This window comes from Brachyhypopomus gauderio, unplaced genomic scaffold (genome assembly GCF_052324685.1).
Source record: "Brachyhypopomus gauderio isolate BG-103 unplaced genomic scaffold, BGAUD_0.2 sc37, whole genome shotgun sequence".
Taxonomy (NCBI): domain Eukaryota; kingdom Metazoa; phylum Chordata; class Actinopteri; order Gymnotiformes; family Hypopomidae; genus Brachyhypopomus; species Brachyhypopomus gauderio.
The window spans coordinates 354,232-373,618 of record NW_027506867.1 but is presented as its reverse complement, the minus strand read 5'-3'; the positions used below and the strand labels follow the sequence as shown (position 1 = coordinate 373,618).

General features: G+C 41.4%; 3 long non-coding RNA genes across 4 annotated transcripts; 2 read left to right on the top strand and 1 right to left on the bottom strand.

Annotated features, from left to right (window-relative positions):
* Position 1: 1 nt before the first annotated feature.
* LOC143485537 (uncharacterized) lies at positions 2 to 1,303 on the top strand. The gene is made up of 2 exons (XR_013122911.1): positions 2 to 427; positions 872 to 1,303. It is a non-coding gene; the product is annotated as an uncharacterized LOC143485537 (long non-coding RNA).
* A 2,124-nt stretch (positions 1,304 to 3,427) lies between these two features.
* Positions 3,428 to 6,045, top strand: LOC143485657 (uncharacterized). 2 transcript variants are annotated; one of them, XR_013122973.1, is made up of 5 exons: positions 3,428 to 3,554; positions 3,658 to 4,123; positions 4,203 to 4,341; positions 4,434 to 4,537; positions 5,253 to 6,045. It is a non-coding gene; the product is annotated as an uncharacterized LOC143485657 (long non-coding RNA). The 2 variants fall into 2 exon arrangements; XR_013122972.1 differs by having other exon boundaries at positions 3,658 to 4,126.
* A 7,198-nt stretch (positions 6,046 to 13,243) lies between these two features.
* Positions 13,244 to 18,749, bottom strand: LOC143485700 (uncharacterized). The gene is made up of 3 exons (XR_013122989.1): positions 18,544 to 18,749; positions 18,278 to 18,374; positions 13,244 to 15,137 (listed from the first exon to the last, which is right to left on the bottom strand). It is a non-coding gene; the product is annotated as an uncharacterized LOC143485700 (long non-coding RNA).
* Between the last annotated feature and the right edge of the window lie 638 nt (positions 18,750 to 19,387).

The following is a 19,387-nucleotide window of genomic DNA, read 5'->3' as shown; positions in this document are numbered from 1 at the left end:
ATTCAGAATGCTGCAGCACGACTGGTCTTCAATCTCCCTAAGTTCTCACATGTGACTCCTCTGCTACGCTCTCTTCACTGGCTTCCAGTAGCGGCACGCATCAGATATAAAACATTGATGCTTGCTTACAAAGCCAAAAATGGACTGGCCCCTCCCTACATGATGTCCATGGTCAAAAGCCAATCCGTACAGCGAACACTCAGAAACTCAAGCTTGCCTCGACTCGAAACTCCATGCTTAAAGTCTCATGGAAGACAAAGCTCCAAACTATTCTCCGTCCTGGCTCCTAGATGGTGGAACGATCTTCCATTAGCTGCTAGGACTGCAGAGTCTATTGCTATCTTCAAGCGTAGACTGAAGACCCACCTGTTTGTTGAGTTCTTACCAGAGCACTCAGCTGATACCACTTGCCGTGGTTCTTTAAATGGTATGTCTGTCTGTGGTTATTTGTGCTTCTTGGCAAATGTCTAACTTGCAAAAACACTAGGTAATGACATTGACTCCTGTGGTTTAGTAGTAGTCTGACTCAATGGTATCTTGAATTCTGGCCTATTCGTACTATTTCCTAGGATGAATTCTGTGATTGAATGCAAAGCACTTTGTAAGTCGCTCTGGATAAGAGCGTCTGCTAAATGCCGTAAATGTAAATGATTTTGTAAATTGTTAGTGAAATATGTATTATTGTTTTATATTTATCAGTAATGTGATTGTGTTTTAATTGCAAAGGAGTCATACTGTCTTGTATTTTACCTTTGGTGTTACTCATGTAATCATCAGTATGCTTAGTCTGATTGTGTGGTTTGTGTGTGACTTGTGTATTAGTCTGTATAATTAGATTTTGTGTTTTTGTGTGATTTGTGTATTTAACCAGGCCACCCGAAGGGGACTGGTCCCTGCTGGATACACGCACCTATCCGGATACAAGCACCTGCCTGTGGATGTACTGATGCCAGGGTTGGACGTGCCATTGCCACAAGAGGTCGTGCGGATGCTAGTTCCTATCAGAGGCTCACCATCTACACTGAAGGGACTGTGACTACTTGGCCGGGGAACGAGAACTGTGACTACTACTGTAGAACCACCCTGCGCACCACGGACTTGTGCTAACGGGCCGCCCAATGGACGATGGGTTCCCTTTTGAGTCTTGGTCCTCCCGAGGTTTCTTCCTATTCCCCTCCATCATAGGGAGTTTTTCCTCGCCACTGTCGCCATTGGCTTGCTCATTAGGGATTTGGACCCATAAGATTGTTAATCTTGTAAAGATTGTGAAAAGCACTATACAAATAAACTTGACTTGACTTAATCATTAGTGAGTTATAGGCTAATTATGTTTTAGGTTGAATGTATCCAGTTATGATATTTGAGTGATTCACTATTTTCCCAGCTAGCAACACTAACCATGCGATACCTGAATTTAGTAAACTATAGTGAGAGAGGAATATTACACTGGAAACACACAGCCTAAATTATTACAAATAAATAAAATGTAGCTTCAAGAGAGGGGAACAAAAGAAAGTAGAAATAGTTTCTTATAGACAGTTTGCATTGGTGCTTACTAAAATTTCCCTGGTGGAAATTTTCATTTTTTAAAATAAACATTTTAAATGACTAGCTTTTAAATAGTACAAGTGTGCTACAAATGCACAACATAAAATAAAATATAAGTACAAATGTAACGCAGGCACCTCCTCAGCTAGGAGGCAGACAAATGCTGAGGAGAGCGAGATTTATTAGAAGGAATTCCATAATCATAGTCGTAACAACAGGCAGGGGTCGTAACAGGTGAGCCATCCAGGTTTGACAAGTTGATCGGCATAATCAGACACACAAAGAGGGAGAACACTAAAAGGAATGAACAATGGAACAGGAACAATACTCACGAAATCAAATTAAGGGAAGGAGAATTGCAGGTGTTCATACACATGTTGACTCGCTAGCCAGCAGAGGTGTCAATTCCAGGTTCCGAAAGTAAAAGTCCTCACCAGGATTTTGCTCAAGCTTGCTAGATTTTCTAATTAGTGCAATCCAGGTAAAATTAGTGGAATCAACACAATCCAGGAAGCCTGAGCAAAATCCTGGTGAGGACTTTTACTTTCTGAACCTGGAATTGACTCCTCTGCTAGCCAGGTAAAATGAAATGAAATGTGTGCTCATTTCACATTGCACATTTCATTTCATTTTAAAATACCTGGCTAGCTAGTCAAGGTGTGTATTGAGAACACCTGCAGTTTCCCTTCCCGCCTCCAGAACGCCACTCTGCAGTGTCTACTGAGTCTCTCCTGCTTCTGGAGCCCCATCAGAGCTCAGTGCTCCAGCTGGACGGATCCATCCAGCTGCCAGATGCTCAGGTAGCCAATCAGGAACAGAGGATTCACTTGTCTAAATGAACTGTTCAAATATGATGGCTTAGGGAGGTGTTGTGATGCTGAGAGAAATAAACCACTTTAGTCTCCCTGTTACCTTGCGTAGATGTTTTGCAGATTTGCAGCAAGGCAGGCTCACTAGTCGTAGCTCTTCACAGAAGAAGAAGCTCCTGAGAGCCCTGAATGCCTGTATTTCAGTCAGATGCCCAGCGTTTGGAGAGGACTACGGACAGTTTCAGCTAAACAACCCTCTGAGCCATTCAGAACACATCAGAACCACATGCAGTAGCCTGCAGGAACTGCACACAACCTTCTTTGTTTTCTCACTCTGTTGCTGCTGAAGTCCAGGAGCATTGCCCTTCTGATGTACTGTCTTCCACAGGATGCCCATGAGTTCCTGATGATGTGTTTGCTTCAGCTGAAGGAGGAGGGAGAGACACTCAGGGTTTCCTCCTTCTCTTACATCTGCCCTGTGGCAAATTTTGAGTTTCACCTCAAATCTGTGCGCACCTGCAGCAGGTAATTCTTTGCTATATCACCACATCTCCTTCTTGTAAATCAACTGTTCTTAACATGTGTTTCTTCAGAGTGTGCATTGTCACAAAGTATGCACACACTTGGTATGGGATAATGTGGGTTATTTCTGTGTGAATGTTGTAACCTCTCTGTTGATTTCTGTTGTTTGAAAGCTGTGGACTGCAGAGCTCCAGAGTGGAGGACTTCAACCACCTCTCTGTTAACCTGAGCTCTACCTTGACTGACAGCCTACACAATTACTTCAAGGTCTGTCACCTCACACACCCCTACTGGACAACACTTTTTTTGCCAGTTTGTTAAGTTAGGGAGCCATCCTAACCATTGTCACTCTCAATGAAAACTTTTTTTCAGTCAACGGTTTTGGAGTTCAAATGTGAATGTGGTCAAGGCACCGAGGCATGTGAAGTGGTGGAGTTCTTCACACTCCCACGGTGAGTCTCGCATTATGTGAATTACCACAAACAATGAGTTTTAAAGCAGTCATCTCACACTCTTCCAATTCTTACATCATTTTTCCTTTTGGAACAGAGTTCTGATCCTCCACATTAAGAGGTTTGACATGCTGGGCAAGAAACTAACAACCCTAATGGACATCCCCTCAGAGCTGGACCTCTCTGTCCTCCCTGGAGTGGCTTCACTCGGGCAACCGTTAAGGTCAGCTTGTACAACGGCCTGAGCATACGCTCTCTCACCTCTGTCCACCCTTTCACAATTAGCAATGAGACGCTAACTGAATGGCTTTGTGATGTGTCCACAGTGGACCAGCATACACCCAGGACAAAGGACATGAGGAGGATAATCTGGAGAAAAGCTCTGTGCCAGAACAAGGTAAACATCAGCCATTTTCCTACAGTGATCAATTAAATTTTGGATTTACAACCTGTCTACGTTTATACGTACCTGCCATAATGATGTAGTTCTCTCAACCCATTAGTAGTAAATGAGAGCAGAGAAGGACAGGGAGAGAAAGTACAGCACGTCAGCCCACTGGTGAGGAAATAGAGAGAGAGATGAAAAAGAAGATTGAAAGATGCTGAGAGAGACTGAGAAAGACAGGCTGAGAGAGATAGATAGATATGAGAGAGACCCATATCAACGATCTAAGATGCATTCTTACTTAATCATATGAAAAAACAGATGTACTTGTTGTTTGCAGGAAACTGTTCACACAGACATCTACAGACTCCACGCTGTGGTGTCTCATTTGGGTGGCAGCATGGACAGTGGTGAGCAGTCTGATAATATCCACAAACATGCAGTAGAAACTATAAAGTGACTAATGACATCTTGCTTCCCTGACAGGGCACTACATCAGCGACGTAGCTGAGGAGAAAGGAGAGTGCTGGTTAAAATTCAACGATTCAAAGGTTTCAAAAAAGACAGAGCCAGCCGTCCTTAAGAGCAGGGCAAAAACAGCCTACCTGCTTTTCTACATGCAAAGGTAGTAGCTCACCTTCTAACTCAGGTACATCTGCTGAAACACATAGAGAACTGGCTGAATTCCAGCTGCTCCTGTTTTGCTGTTGTCTCCAGTGGGGCTGGAGAGAAGAACGTGGTCCCGTGGATGGTGGACCAGGGAGAAGCAGCAGTATCCCCCTAAACCCAACTCCATGCCATGACTAAGTCAGGATACACATGTAAGCACCTACATCCACACTTAACAAGACAGGCTACACATCTGCTCAGTTCAGTTCAGGTCTATTTCTGTCTGTTCCTGTCGTCCAATCGTAGGAGATAATTCATTAAGAACGGCTTCTGCCTTTCAGATTTGGGAACATAAATACCTCGGTCCATGGGGACAAATACAAATTCCATAAGATTTTACATGTTGGCAGAAACCTAACCTTTACCCTGCCCTTACAATCAAAATTATAAGGCTAGACACAATTAGAAACTTCCTTCCTAAATTACCGCTCACACTGGTATGTGTGGTATATTACATCTTTTTATATTACTGGTAAGTTTCAAGTGAGTTATTATTTGTTCAACATTAACACTCCTCCCCCCTTGTGTGATAAGGCTACAGACTACCATTTTAAAATGATTAATGCTTAGATGGTATTTTCATTACAATTAATTAGTTAAACATGATTCAGACCAGCAGACTACAGGCAACTGCTAAATAACAAGCTGTAAAGGTGATCATCACTTCAATGCTATATCCGTTATATCTGTTAATGGGTTGCGTTTCTATGGGAATTGTGTAAATAGCCCCTTGCTTTTCTTCCAAATCTTAGTAGATAAAAGGCTTTCTAATAAAAAATGACTATTCATGAATGACGTCACTTTAGACAGCATGTAGCCTAGATGACCTGTCAACGCTTGATTTTCTCCACCATTCATGTGTTAAAGGCCAGAAAAGGCGTGACACAGGCGGACACTGCTCCCGACTCTGGCAAGTACGCAACAAAGCGGAAAGACTTCCGTTGTTTGAAGGGTGAACCGAGTGAACCAAGCGGTGTCTGTTTTGTCCGACTGATCTGAGAAGTTGGGACGTGCCGGAGTAAATACAGCTGAGCTGCTGGTGAAAGCGAGAACGTGAGAGACTCTGCTGCTGGTGCTGTCTGTGCACAAGAAGCGCGCTGATTAAAAGCTAAGTGCAACCCCCTACCTTTTTAGAAGAATTTTAACCTTCTGCCATCCACCAGTCGTAGTTTTAGGGCAGTACATTTTAATTTTTCATTTTCGTTTTAGTTTGTTGGAGTCCGTTGCTATAAATAGCTAAGTTGCTTTCTATTAGGCTGGGTACTGCTATAGGTTTATTTCATTATTTGATTTTTGGTTGTGTGTAAGGGATTTGGATTTGTTTGGTTTGATTTATTTTGGGGTTTATAATTTGGAGGGTTTGCTGTGGTGTTAAGTAGTTTTTTTTTCCAGTGCTAGCCTATTAGGGAACATTTTGTTTGGCTAAAATATTCTATATCTTTGGGCTCCATTTTTGTGTTGCGTCTTTGTGGGTTTGTGTGTTTCTTTGTTACAATTTCAGTTATTTTGAGTGGTGACTGCGTTTTGTTTTTGTTCTGTCCTTTGTCTGCAGCATTGCTATCCAGAACACTAAGTGGACTGTTGCGTGTCCCTCCTTGAACTGGCTGCCGAGGTTCTGGACTGGGACTGGGTGCACTTGGAGTTGATGGATTTTTTTTTTTTTTTTATATATATAAAATTCTTTTGTTGAATAAATATATTGTGCAAATTCCCATCTTCTCTCTGCATTTGTCAACTTGCGACTCCCCAAGGTGTAGTGGTTGGGATTGGGCTAAGGGAAATATAAAATTTTGCCCTTTGTCGGGAAAGGCCGTGACATTAGTAGTAAATAGTTCTTAGTTCTTTTCTCTGGCTGTTTGCCTAATGTCGCTCCTCAGTCATTTTGGACTCCTCAGTTTTTACATTGTATTTGATAATTGCCAGTGTTTGCTTTGAAAGTGAGTGTGCTGGTTGTGTTCTCCAGAGATCTGCACAATGCATTTATCACACTGTTCACGCTGCTCACCATGACTCACTGGTGTGTCCTGCTGTCAGAAGTACAAAGGGTTCCAGAGCTGGACAGCATCACCTGCAGCATTTACATCGTTCTGTGGATTTGTATTCGCTCCTTCATATTCCTGAACATTGTAATTGGCATTTTTGGTAGGTTACACTACAAGTCATTAGTTGTGCTGAATGAAATATGCAGATGGTAAAGTAGTGCAAGGGCAGAAGAATTCATTGTCATTTAATGAACAATATTTAATAAGCCAAATCCATGTTGCATACCCACACATGAAAATACATTCGGTTCTGTAAGGAGCGAACTCTCAAGTGCAACAACGAATTGAAATGCAGGTGAGTAGTTCTTTCATGCTGTAGTTTTTTTACTTAATTTGCTCAGACAATCTTTATGCATGCAAATAGACAAATTAATAGCCAAGTTTTGTTTGTTTTTTGTTCTGATTTTAGCAGATTAAGCCAGTCTCTAGTTAGTGGGTAAGTAATGGTCCCACGTAGATGGGAAGCAAAACCTGTAACATTTGTGACTGTAATATGTGCTGGAAAAACCACAAAAGGATCTAAATGCAGCGTAGTGCTTCTTTATCCTCCAGACACAATCTACTGTAGCTAGCAGCACAAGACACACACAAAACACACAGTACAAAAAGAAGTGAACACAGGGCAGCAGGGTCAGGGCAGCATGGTCCATACAGTCCAGAGTCCATTACAAATCCAGGGGTCGGGCTGAGAATGAGGTGTAAGGGAGAAGCAAAGGTCACAACAACGGTAGGCAAAAACAAGCAAGGAACGCTCACTATGCAACGTCAGAGGCAAAACTTCACAATGTAAAGTGGTGAGTGAGTAGTGTAAGAAAGGTGGAGGAGGGTGGGGACACACAGGGACAGGTGGAGGTCATTAGTATTCAGGAGATTGAACATGCATGTTTCGAGAAGTTGAGACCCTGGCGCTGTGACTTCAGAAGAGCGGGAGGCTTGTGTAGCTTCACTCCTTCCTTACAGTCACTTGTGTAGAATAAGTGAAGGGTGTGTGCAGATGTGTGTGGGCGTCTCCCTTGGGCTACAGGGCTGGCATACCATGACAAGCCCTAGTCCAAAATACAATGTACAACTTTTTGGTTACTATATAGGTATTTTTTGGTTACTGCATTTTGCTCTTTGTCCAGACTTCCTACTACACTTGAGGAGGATGAGGAGTCTATTTCCACCCAGGAGGCTCCACTGTATATGAAGAAGATATTTTAGACTGGGAGACGTATGTGGAGGAGAACATCAATCAATCAATCAAATTTTATTTATATAGCGCTTTTTACAACAGTTGTTGTCACAAAGCAGCTTTACAAGTGCCGAGTCCTAGCCCCCAGTGAGCAAGCCAAAGGCGACAGTGGCAAGGAAAAACTCCCTAGTTTTTTGCATGAGGAAGAAACCTTGAGAGGATCCAAGACTCAGGGGGGGAACCCATCCTCCTCTGGCCGACACCGGTCACCATGACAACAACAACAACAATTTAGACAGAAAGAAGAGAAAGAAAAGGAAAAATATGTAATAATGTCCATCATGATGTATGCATCCGGTTAGGCAGGAGGTGGCTGGCCCAGGATGGATCGCTGGTCTCCTCATCTCATTATTCCTCAAGCAGGCGGGCAGCCATGTGGAGAAATGAAACAGGGAAAATTAGCTCTGTATGAGGACATATACAGGACAGGTGAAATTATAAACATTTCCGGAGTGTGGCAGCATCTCCGGCATTTAGTTAAATTATTACAGCCTAGCTAAAAGGCAGAACCAGAAGGTAACATAGGCTTGGGGGCATTCTGAGACAATGGCATCCGTCCACTGCACTGTCAACAAACTTGAGTGACCACGAGCAGTGACAGGACGACAGCACCAGCGCCCCAGTCTACCATAAAACCCTTCGCCTGTGAACCCCTGGATCTGTACCTTTATCTAAGGGGGGATATTAATTATCAAACGCTAAACTTAATAAGTGGGTTTTCAACCTAGACTTAAAGATTGTGACTGTGTCGGAGTCCCGGACGCATTTAGGAAGATTATTCCAAAGCTGGGGGGCCTTACAAGAAAAGGCTCTTCCCCCTGCTGTTACCTTATTAATTTTTGGAACTAATAAAAGACCAGCACCCTGTGATCTTAGTGGGCGTGGGGGTTCGTAATAGGAAATAAGTTCCTGAAGGTACTCAGGACATCCAGCATTTAATCTCTTACACAGGCCTCAATTTTTCTTAAACTGAGTTTGTCATCAGGTTTGGCTGATATGTAAAGTTGAGTGTCATCTGCATAGCAGTGAAAATTGACACCATGTTTGTTTATAACTGTGCCCAATGGTAGCATATATAATGTAAATAATAGTGGTCCTAGAATGGAGCCTTGCGGGACCCCATATTTAACTTTTGTACGTTTGGATGGAATATTATTGAGCTCTACAAACTGATAGCGATTTGTTAAGTAAGAATGAAACCATGAAAGGGCTGTGCCAGAGACTCCAACCCAGCGTTCTAACCTTTCTAGCAAGATCCTATGATCAATTGTGTCGAAAGCTGCACTAAGATCAAGAAGCACTAACAGCGATACATAACCTTGATCTGAAGCAAGGAGGAGGTCATTTGTTACTTTAACTAATGCTGTTTCAGTACTGTGATGGGGCCTAAAACCAGATTGGAACTTTTCAAATATGTGATGCCTATGCAGATATAGGCATAATTGCTGGGCAACAGCTTTTTCTATGATCTTAGATATAAATGATGTGTTTGAAATGGGTCTATAAATAGATAGTACAGTAGGATCAAGATTTGGTTTCTTAATCAGAGGTTTAATAACTGCTAATTTACATGATTTGGGCATGTGACCTATTGTAATGGATGAGTTAACTATAGTTAGAAAAGGTTCAGTTACCGCTGGTAATACCTCTTTTAATAACTTTGATGGAACCGAGTCTAGTGTGCAGGTAGCACAATTTAAGGAAGAAATTATTTTCTCTAATTCTGATTGTGGGAGTGGATGAAAAACATCAAGTTTTTCTCCCAGTATGCGAACATGCAGGTGATGCAGCTCCAGATGGAGGATGAGAAGGTGCTGTGGCCCAAGGAGCTTCTCCTACGTTACTTTGTGCTGATGAACAGACTCCAGGACATCCTGGATACCAGGATGCATCTGCAGAACCTACCAGGTAAACCTATTAGGTGGTTTACAGCACTGAAGGTGAAAGCTAGTGTTTGAGTGAGTGAATGACCTTTTTGTCTCTTGTCTTCCAGCTCAGCTGTTGCTTAACCTCCAAGATTCCAGTTACACTCCAGAGTCACTCCAGTCTCCAGTTAAAGCAGAATGAATAAAATATGCTTACATTATGTTGCATTGTGTTATCTTACTGGTCCAGTATGGTGACAAACTCCATTTACACTTAATTCACTGTATGTGGTTTATGGACTGTGTGGTGAGGGTGGCATTCAGACCACCATATGATCTGACTTACACAAATGATAATTCATGAGGATTCCTAGAAGCTGACTGCAGCCAGCATCCAAGTTATTTTAAAGGCTGTTAATTGTACTAAAGATGGTCTGTTTGCCTGTTGAGTGGGCATGTGATTCTGACTTCATGTGCATCTGTCGGAATAAGTTAATTTAACATGGATTACAGAAATTAGAACCTCAAAAAAGAGCTTATGATGGCTCTAGCACTTGTATGAATACAGAAACAGACCACTGGAGAATTATCTAAAGTTGAAAAGAAAAAAAGATTTATTAGCATTGTGCTCCACACACCTTGTACCTTCTGAAGACATTTCCATGGTACCAGATCTAGACTTTTTTTAGCTTGATGGTTAAATTATTACAATAATTCATTTTTATTGTTAGATAATTAAAATAGATTTTAATAGATTTAAAATATGTAGAATTAAGTGATCATTTAGCCCTGCATGGCATCCATACTCCACCTAGTGGTAAATAACGGGATGGCCCCCAGTGAAACGTTACTGTCCTTGAGCTAAGGAAAATTAACAAAACATTTACAGTAGTTTTATTATTAGTGGTGGGAGTAGCATTAGTATTATGTTGAATGTATACCCATGATATTTTAATTAAATATAGCAGTTTTGGTCATAATTAAAATGTAAAAATAATAGGTATAAACCATTCATGTAATTCATTATCATTGTCGTGGAAATTTCTGAAATATACGAGGACTCAGGCGTGGTTAAAAGAGAAATTTATTAATAGACAAAATAAGCATGAAAGTTCAGTCTAGAACAGAAGCTGAGAGGAGAGAGAACCGTCCCCCTCCTTTATACCGTTTAGTAGGCGGGGTTCTTATCACATGTTTACAGTACATTTGGGCACACTGAGAAACAAGGCAGAATGCACAGTAGACAGTTTTTGCCTTACATGTGCATTCTCTCCTGACAGTAGTTTTCATGTTTTAGCATAAGCAGCAGCTTATAGAAACAGCTGATGGGTCCGCGGGTCAAGGCAGATAAGAGTGTTTTCTACCTCTGCACATTCCTTTAACATAGGTCATAATACACACATACACATGAGCACATGATTTCATACTGAATCACACTTCACAATTCTCTTGTAATCAGTATAACACAATTTCCATCACAATCATATACACTATATAATATAGTATATATAGTATATACACCAGAGGTGGGGACTCGAGTCACATGACTTGGACTCGAGTCAGACTCGAGTCATTAATATTAAGACTTTAGACTTGACTTGAAAAAATATTCAGAGACTTAGACTTGACTTGGACTTTTACACCAATAACTTGGGACTTGAATTGGACTTGAACCTGTTTACTTGCAAAGACTTGATTTTTTTTACCACAAATCTAAATTTTAAAACGCATATTAATATTTATAAAGTGCGCCCCATTAATTTCATTTCCGTCCTTCTGACGCAGACCAGTCCTCTGCTTTTCCACACTCTGTACGTGTGTGTGTGCATGAGCTGCAGCACAACCAAATGGGGGGTTGGCGAACGTAAATTTTTACCGGGCGAGGTGTAAAATGGACACAAATTAAGTATTGTATAGCGATCGATCGATCGCCAGTGGTTGGTGCCAGAGCGAACTAGTAACTCATTGAATCATAGATGTGGATCAGAGGTAAATAAACTAGATTTTTTCCGGCGTGAGAAATCGGATGTGTGGCGTGAGAGCGTGCGAAGACGGTCAAATGCGTGTGTCTCACGCTCAATGCGTGAGAGTTGGCAACCCTGGGTTCTGTATCTGAACTCGGGGAAGAGAGCCTCTCTCTGTCACCATCATAATATCCAGTTCTATCTCAGCATGGATTGTGTATTTGAAGACATCTACATCGAGAAAAAAATATATTGACAAAAGTGGAGCGAGTTTTCAGCTATGGGGACATCATTCATCGTGCACAAATGACATACAGACTTTTGGCCAGCAAATGCAATGCAGAATAGTTTACTGAAATGTCTAAAGTTGCAGATTCCTGTTAATTGTTCAGTTCTTATATTTGTTTGTCTTGTGTCACTCATGTTCTCCAAGAAACCAGATAAGAGAAGAGAGGGAAAATGCTGTTATGGTTCTTTGTATTGTACTGTGAAAATATCAGCACTTTTTATTTGAACATGGAGTTCTACTTAAGACTTTTTCACAGAATATTTATTTCTGGAAAATTGTAGTTTAAAGTATGAATATTTTTGCAGCTAAGTTTAATAAATTGAACTGTGCAATAAAGAGGTGTAATTTTAATTTTTTTTATACTTCATGTTTTCAGTTGCACATGTTTTATCAAGATTTGAGGAGAATACAGATTTAAAAAAGAACGCATGTCTATTATTTACATTTAAAATATACCTGCAACATTGGTAAAAAAAAAAAAAAAAGACTCGAAAGGACTTGAAATTCCAAGTTTCAGACTTGGGACTTGACTTGACTATTGCCTGTCTTGACTCGAGACTTGACTTGACTTGAGTGTCTTTGCTTGAGACTTGACTCGGGACTTGAGGTATAAAGACTTGGACTTACTTGAGACTTGCAAAACACTGACTTGGTCCCACCTCTGATATACACTCACCGGCCACGTTATTAGGCACACCTTGCTAGTGTCAGGAATGGCAATCACGCCCGTGACCGCCAGAGGGCGCCATCGCTGGAATATTGACCAGAACACCTGACTCTAATTTACTATTCACCACACCCTACTTAAGGACTCTGTTCACAAGTCGCCAGTGCGAAGTATTGCCTCTCTGAGTGTCTTTACCAAGCTGTGATCCTGTGTATTTCTCTGATTGATGTTCTGGTTTTTGATCCTCCTGCCTGTTTGGCCCTTTTGTTACCTTTGTCTGCTGCTCTTAGTCTTCTCTGGTTTTTGACTCTCCTGTTTTTGTCTTGCCCTTTTGTGCTGCTGCCTGTCTACCCTTTGGGGTCGTCCCCTTTTGGGACTTCAGTTCATTGTTTTTCTATATTAAAATTCAACATCTTTACACCTGCTAATGGATCCTTCTCTACCCTCGGGTTCACCACCATTACAGCTAGTACCAGGTTGGACCCCATTTTGCATTCAGAACTGCCTTAATCCTTTGTGGCATAGATTCAACAAGGTACTGGAAACATTCCTCAGAGAGTCTGGTCCATGTTGACATGATAGCATCATGTGATTGCTACGCAGTTGCTGCAGATTTGTCGGCTACACCCGTTCCACCACATCCCAAAGGTGCTCTATTGGATTGAGATCTGACTATGTAGGCCACTGGAGTACAGGGAACTCATTGTTGTGTTCAATAAATCTGTCTGAGATGAATCATGAATTATAACATGGCGAGTTATCCTGCTGGAAGTAGCCATCAGAAGAAGGGTACACTGTGATCATAAAGTCAAATTTATTTATATAGCACTTTTTACAACACATGTTGTCACAAAGCAGCTTTACAATCGTATGGCTCCAGATCCATAATGAGCAAGCCAAAGGCAACAGTGGCGAGGAAAAACCCACGATGATGGTGGGGATTAGGAAGTGAGGGAGAGACAGCCTCCCTCACATGCACCTGTTTTAATTAACTTTGTAATTTTATTTGTTGGCTGTAACTGTATTGCTGTTGTTGCATCTTGGCCAGGGCTCCCTTGAAAAAGAGGTTCTTAATGGGATTTTTCCCTGGTAAAATAAAGTTTAAATAAATAAAAAAAAAATTAGGAAGAAAACCTTGGGAGGACCAAGACTGAAAAGGGAACCCATCCTCCATTGGGCAGCCTGTTGGCACAAGTCCGTATTTGTGGACAAAAGGTGGTTCTACATTTATGGTTTTAGTTCCCACAGTCCCTTCGGTGTAGATGTTGGGCCTCAGGTAGGAGCATCAGCACGTCCTCTTGTGGCAATGGCACATCCAACCCCGGCATCAGTACATCCACTGGCAAGTCAGACCATCTCCCAGGTGCTTGTAGGTGCTTGCATGCAATCGTCTTGGGTAGAAGCCTGCAAAAAGATAGACAATACAGACTGAGTGTGTGGACATCAATTTAAACCACTATTGATTTAAACATACATAGCTCAAGTGTTGTAACGTGTGAGGAGGACTGGGTATGGATTTTGGTAGGTGAGTGTAGCAGTTGCGTGGCAGTGTTTTCCAAAAGAAACACATGATTTTCAGTTTTGAATGTTTGAATGTCTTATGTGAACAACTGTGTTTAATGTTTTGCAAAAAGTGTGTTTTAGCACACCAGGTCAACAGATAGGCTACATGGGTTACATGCACAGGGTAACATAAGAGTGGTGGAAGATGCACACAGGTCGACTATATCCTCTGTAGGAGACGAAACCTGAAAGAGGTTAGTGATTGCAAGGTGTTACCCGGGGAGAGCGTAGCTAAACAGCATAGGATGGTGATATGTAGGATGATGTTGGAGGTGAAGAAGAGGAAGAGAGTGAGAGCGGAACCTAAGATCAGGTGGTGGAAGTTAAAGGATGAGGACTGTGGTGTAAAATTCAGGGATGAGGTGAGGCAGGTACTGGGTAATGGTGGTGGTGTTCTGGATACCTGGGATGAAACTTCAAATGCAGTGAGGGATGTGGCTAGGAAGGTACTTGACCTCAGGACAGAGGAAGATAGACAAGGAGTCGTGGTGGTGGAATGAGGAAGTTCAGGAAAGTTTGAGAGGAAAGCGGTTGGCTAAAAAGAATTGGGATTTTCAGCGAGATGAAGAAAGTAGACAGAGGTACAAGGAGATGTGTCGCAAGGCAAAGAGAGCAGTGGCAGAAGCTAAAGAGAAGGCATATAGCAAGCTGTATGAGAAGTTGGACACTAAGGAAGGGGAAAAGGATCTGTACAGATTGGCCAGACAGAGAAACTGTGATGGGCAGGATGTGCAGCAGGTTAGGATGATAAAGGATAAAGATGGAAATGTGTTGTCTGGTGAGGAGAGTGTCTTGGGAAGGTGAAAGGAGTATTTTGAGGAGCTGATGAATCAAGAGAATGAAAGGGAAAGAAGGTTAGAAGAGGTAGAGGTTGTGAATCAGGAAGTGCCTCAGGTGAGCAAGGAGGAAGTAAGGGCTGCAATTCAGAGAATGAAGTGTGGTAAGGCAGTTGGACCTGATGATATTCCAGTGGAGGCATGGAAATGTTTGGGAGAGACAGCAGTGGAGTTCTTGACCTAAGAGGAGGTTTATGGATGCAGTGGTAGAGGATATCAGAGTGGCTGGGGTGTCAGTGGAGGACACTCAGGACAGGGCCAGATGGAGGAGTTTGATCCGCTGTGGTGACCCCTGAAAGAGAATAGCCGAAAGAAGAAGTGCATTAAATTAGATCATTCATCTAGTGTGATTATTATAAACTTACGATTGTCCAAGGTTTGTGCCAGCACTGTTCAGTTTCAGTACAGCTGTGCACAGGGGGAACAACTGGCACACTGAGCTGAGAAAAATGTGCAGTTTGAAAAAGCAAAGCCACTATACGTTTGCATAGGGCAGTGTCTGCGACATGTGAACAGCATGCGTGTCTCAGCACAACAGGAGTTGAATCAGAAAGTCCAATCTGTAAGAGGGTAAGCAAAATTAGTAATGACTTTGTTTAATTCAGGGGTTCCGTATACCAGTCCTGGGGATCCTATATCACACGTTGTGTTTTACCTTTTCTAAAACCTGATTGACCTATTTAGCAAATTAAGATCAATGTGGGTGGGGCTGAGTAAAAAAAGTGTTTTAAAATGGAGAAAAAAATGTGCATGGCATAAGAACCCCAAGAATGGAACCTGGACCCGTTTGCTTTTTTTTTGACAATAGATTTTGCATACAGAACATGGATAGGCTATCACTGACATTAAAATAATGCTCAAGTTATACATAATCCTGAGACATGTATCTGTCTAACCTGTCAACAAACCCCTTAACTTTTGTTAGTCAAAAACAGTGAACATCTGAACTTAACGACAAACAGAGACTCCAACCCAGTCACTGAGACCCCATGTCATGCATATTTTAGTGCTTTTCCTCATTTATAATACCAGATTCAGCTCATTAACTAAGTAAAAAACTGTCATATTGGAGGAACACAAAAAAACGGCAAAGTATAGTGTTGACAGGACTGACTCTGGGGACTCTGTTTTGCCAATATATTCATTCCTAGAGCAGTGTCTCTTAATCCTACTTGTGGTAATTCACATAGCTCAACACACATAATCCACTTCACTAATGACTTAATAAACCGTTTGTTTGATAAGCAGTTGGAGCTAGATCATGTACATTCAATACTTAGTGTGTTGAATCGTGGAATATTTAAAACTGTGTGGAGCAGTTAGGAACAGGACTGAGAAACACTGCCATAGAGTTTCAAGCTCAGCTCCAGGATACCAACAGCTCAATGTTATTCCAATTTTAGAACAATACAGTTGTATAAAATTAAAAATAATTTAATGCTAAACTGTGCAGTGTTATGGACACAGGACTGAAATATGAAACCCCTGCTTTAGCCCTACACTTCCTCCTCCCTACTCGTAAACTGTGTGGTGACTCCTTCTTCATGGACCTGTAGCACAGGCTCTCACACTGACCTCCCCTGACAGCCGGTGTTCTGTCGAGTTGTGCTTAGCATCGAGTTGTGCTCGTTTGCGGTTTTGCACATGCGCAGACCCACAGGCTTGTCATTTGTTTCTATTGTCATTTTGACCTATAAACATGTAAATGTTTTACATACTGGCTTTGCAAAGATGACATGAAGCAGGATTTCATGAGGCAAATTCGTGGTGGTGCCTCCACTATTCTAGAATGTTCAGAATGGTCAGCGCAAAATTTAAGAGATTTCTTTCCATGCTCTCTACTTCACTGTAATCCATGCCTTAAAAACAAACAAAAGATAAGATATATAGCACATTATACTCAGTACTCTATATATAATAGAGATGTACTATGAAATGTACCATTTTACATCCAAATAAAATTATAAAAGTTATCCCATCTCTTCTCTCTCCCTATCCATACATAGCTATGGAGAACAGGTGGGATGAGGTATTCAACTTCCTCTCTCAGGGATCATACCCATCTGGGTATAATAACTCCCAAAAATTACATTTGAGGAGGTATGCTTCCAAATTTACTGAAAAGGGTGAGCATTTATTTGTTTAAATGTAGCCAGTGTCTTGGTAAGGTAGCTCTTTAATTATTATACGACTTTAATGAATGTTAATGAATATTCAATGCAGAAGGACAGCTTTTCTTTAAAAGTAGAAAAGCCATAAAATCCAAAGAAGAGGCAAGAAAGCTTTCAGGAATTTCACGCCTCTCAGATTGGAGGACATTCAGGCATCCAGAAAACTCGAGCTGCAGTGTGCTCCAGATTTTACTGGCTTGGCATGACCATTGATCTTGAAAACTGGGTATGTGTTGAAGTGCGTTCTTGTGTGTTTTGAGCTGTTGATAAATCTGCATATCTGTTATAAATGAATGAATGAATGAATGTTTCAATTTATATAGTGCCTTTTCACGATACCCAAGGCGCTTTACAATTGTTAAGACAGCTACCTCTCAGACAACCAATCACACACCGGCGAGAAGCGGCAGCCAATTGCGCACAGCAACTTGTTTTTATTGAACAGAGAGAGACACAGACACACACTATGGGCATTTTTGTTGTTTAAGCATGGTTACATAAATGTGTCTCTAAACATACTTAATTATAGCATTTTACCCACATGTCTCATATCAAAATGTTCAGAACAATATCAGTTCTCTTCCTAATGAGGTTACATTGACTTAGAGTATTGCATAAATAAATAATATGGTCCTAAACCTGGAAATATGAGGCATATTTTCAAAAATTCTTTCATATTTTATATGAAATTACACATTTACTAAAAGATCAATAATATTGTTGCTTGAAATATGTTTGCTCAAGGGGTTGCTTCACAAAAATAGTGAAACATGTAATATATATAGTAGTATACAAGTACAAAAATGTGTACACCAAACTACGAAACTCCCATCAAACTCCTGAACTACAGGCTAAATCAGCTTAGCCAAAACCATATCCACTCATCTAGATTATTATATACTATACTTTCACATCTACAAAGCAAGCATATAGGCAAAAGACAAATACGAAATAATAAAAAAAATAAGTAAAAATAATTTTATAAAGAATAAATTACGAATTTTGCACAGAAGCAGTTTCTAGCTAGCCAGCCAGCTAGCCAGGAGGCTAGCTAGACAGCTAGTAACACATCGCGAGCCGATCTGCGATCGTCCGCTATTATAGTGAGCAATATTGCAAAATAACATTCATTTAGCCTTCGATCTGTTATACTTTTCATAAAACCCTTCAGGAAATCAACATACGTTCATAACCGCTATGTAGTAGTAGTAAGGGCTAGTAGTAGTAGTAGTAAACTACTGAGCAAAACCGGTTTGTTTACCTCAGGCGTCAAAAAGCGGCCAAAACTTCCGCAAAGGGCGATATGTTTCCTGAGGTCGTAGGTCATCGGGTCATCGGTCACGAGTCTCTCCTCAGTCCTACAATATGGGGTCATCAGTAGACGCTAGATAGCTAGATGCTACATAGAACTACAAACAGGACTACAGTACACCATCGCGAAATTCGCGACCCTATCTGTGATCGCCCGCTATTATAGTGATCAATATTGCAAAATAACATTCATTTAGTCATCGATCATCAACATACCTTCACCATCGCCATGTAGTTAAGTAGACGCTAGCTCGCTAGCTAGCGGCCGTCAAAGTGTATTTCCGTGTTTGTCCGAGGTGAAACGGATCTAATGCCGTCCTAAAACCCTCCTACATCCGTAAAGGGCGATGTGAGTGATGTCAGCGGTCATGTAATGACTGACACTTGAATCCGCCAGTCACAGCAGTCACAGGCAGGAGCAATACCCCCCCCCCCCCCCCCCCCCCCCCTTGTGCAAGCCATAAAAGGATTAGCCATATACGGGCGTGCTTCAACTCGGTCATGTATTGCCATCTTGTGGCCAGTCTGCTCAAGCATGAATTAACATTTTTTTTAAAACAGTTTCCAGTTTTCAAAAACATTCGAACCGTGTGTCTGCGATGTTGTATCGCTGAGATATTAATAACATTAATGTATATACTCGCACGGTGGCCATCTTTGACGCATGGGTGCGTCAGTAGACCTGGGTGTCAACCACATCAAGCCATACAGAAGAAGCCAAAATGATGACAGGCAAGTCACCACTCAAGAATCTCACAAGATCCTCAAAGAGAATGAGACCAGCACATGTTCTGATGGCCCCAACTCTTTGACCATGGGAGGAGATTTGGAAAGACTAACTGAAGACCTTTACCTGCCACAGAGACCATCAGTTATCCACTTTGCCCCTAAAAAACACACTCAAGTCTGTGATGCAACAACAGAGGTAAATTGAGGCCTACATACGTCTTGAATATATTGTTTCTTGTTTAGTGTTTATTTGATCCATTCCTTATTATTCAATGAGTCTTTATACAGACATTTTTTCAATTACACAATCATTAGAGTATGATGAGTTTGC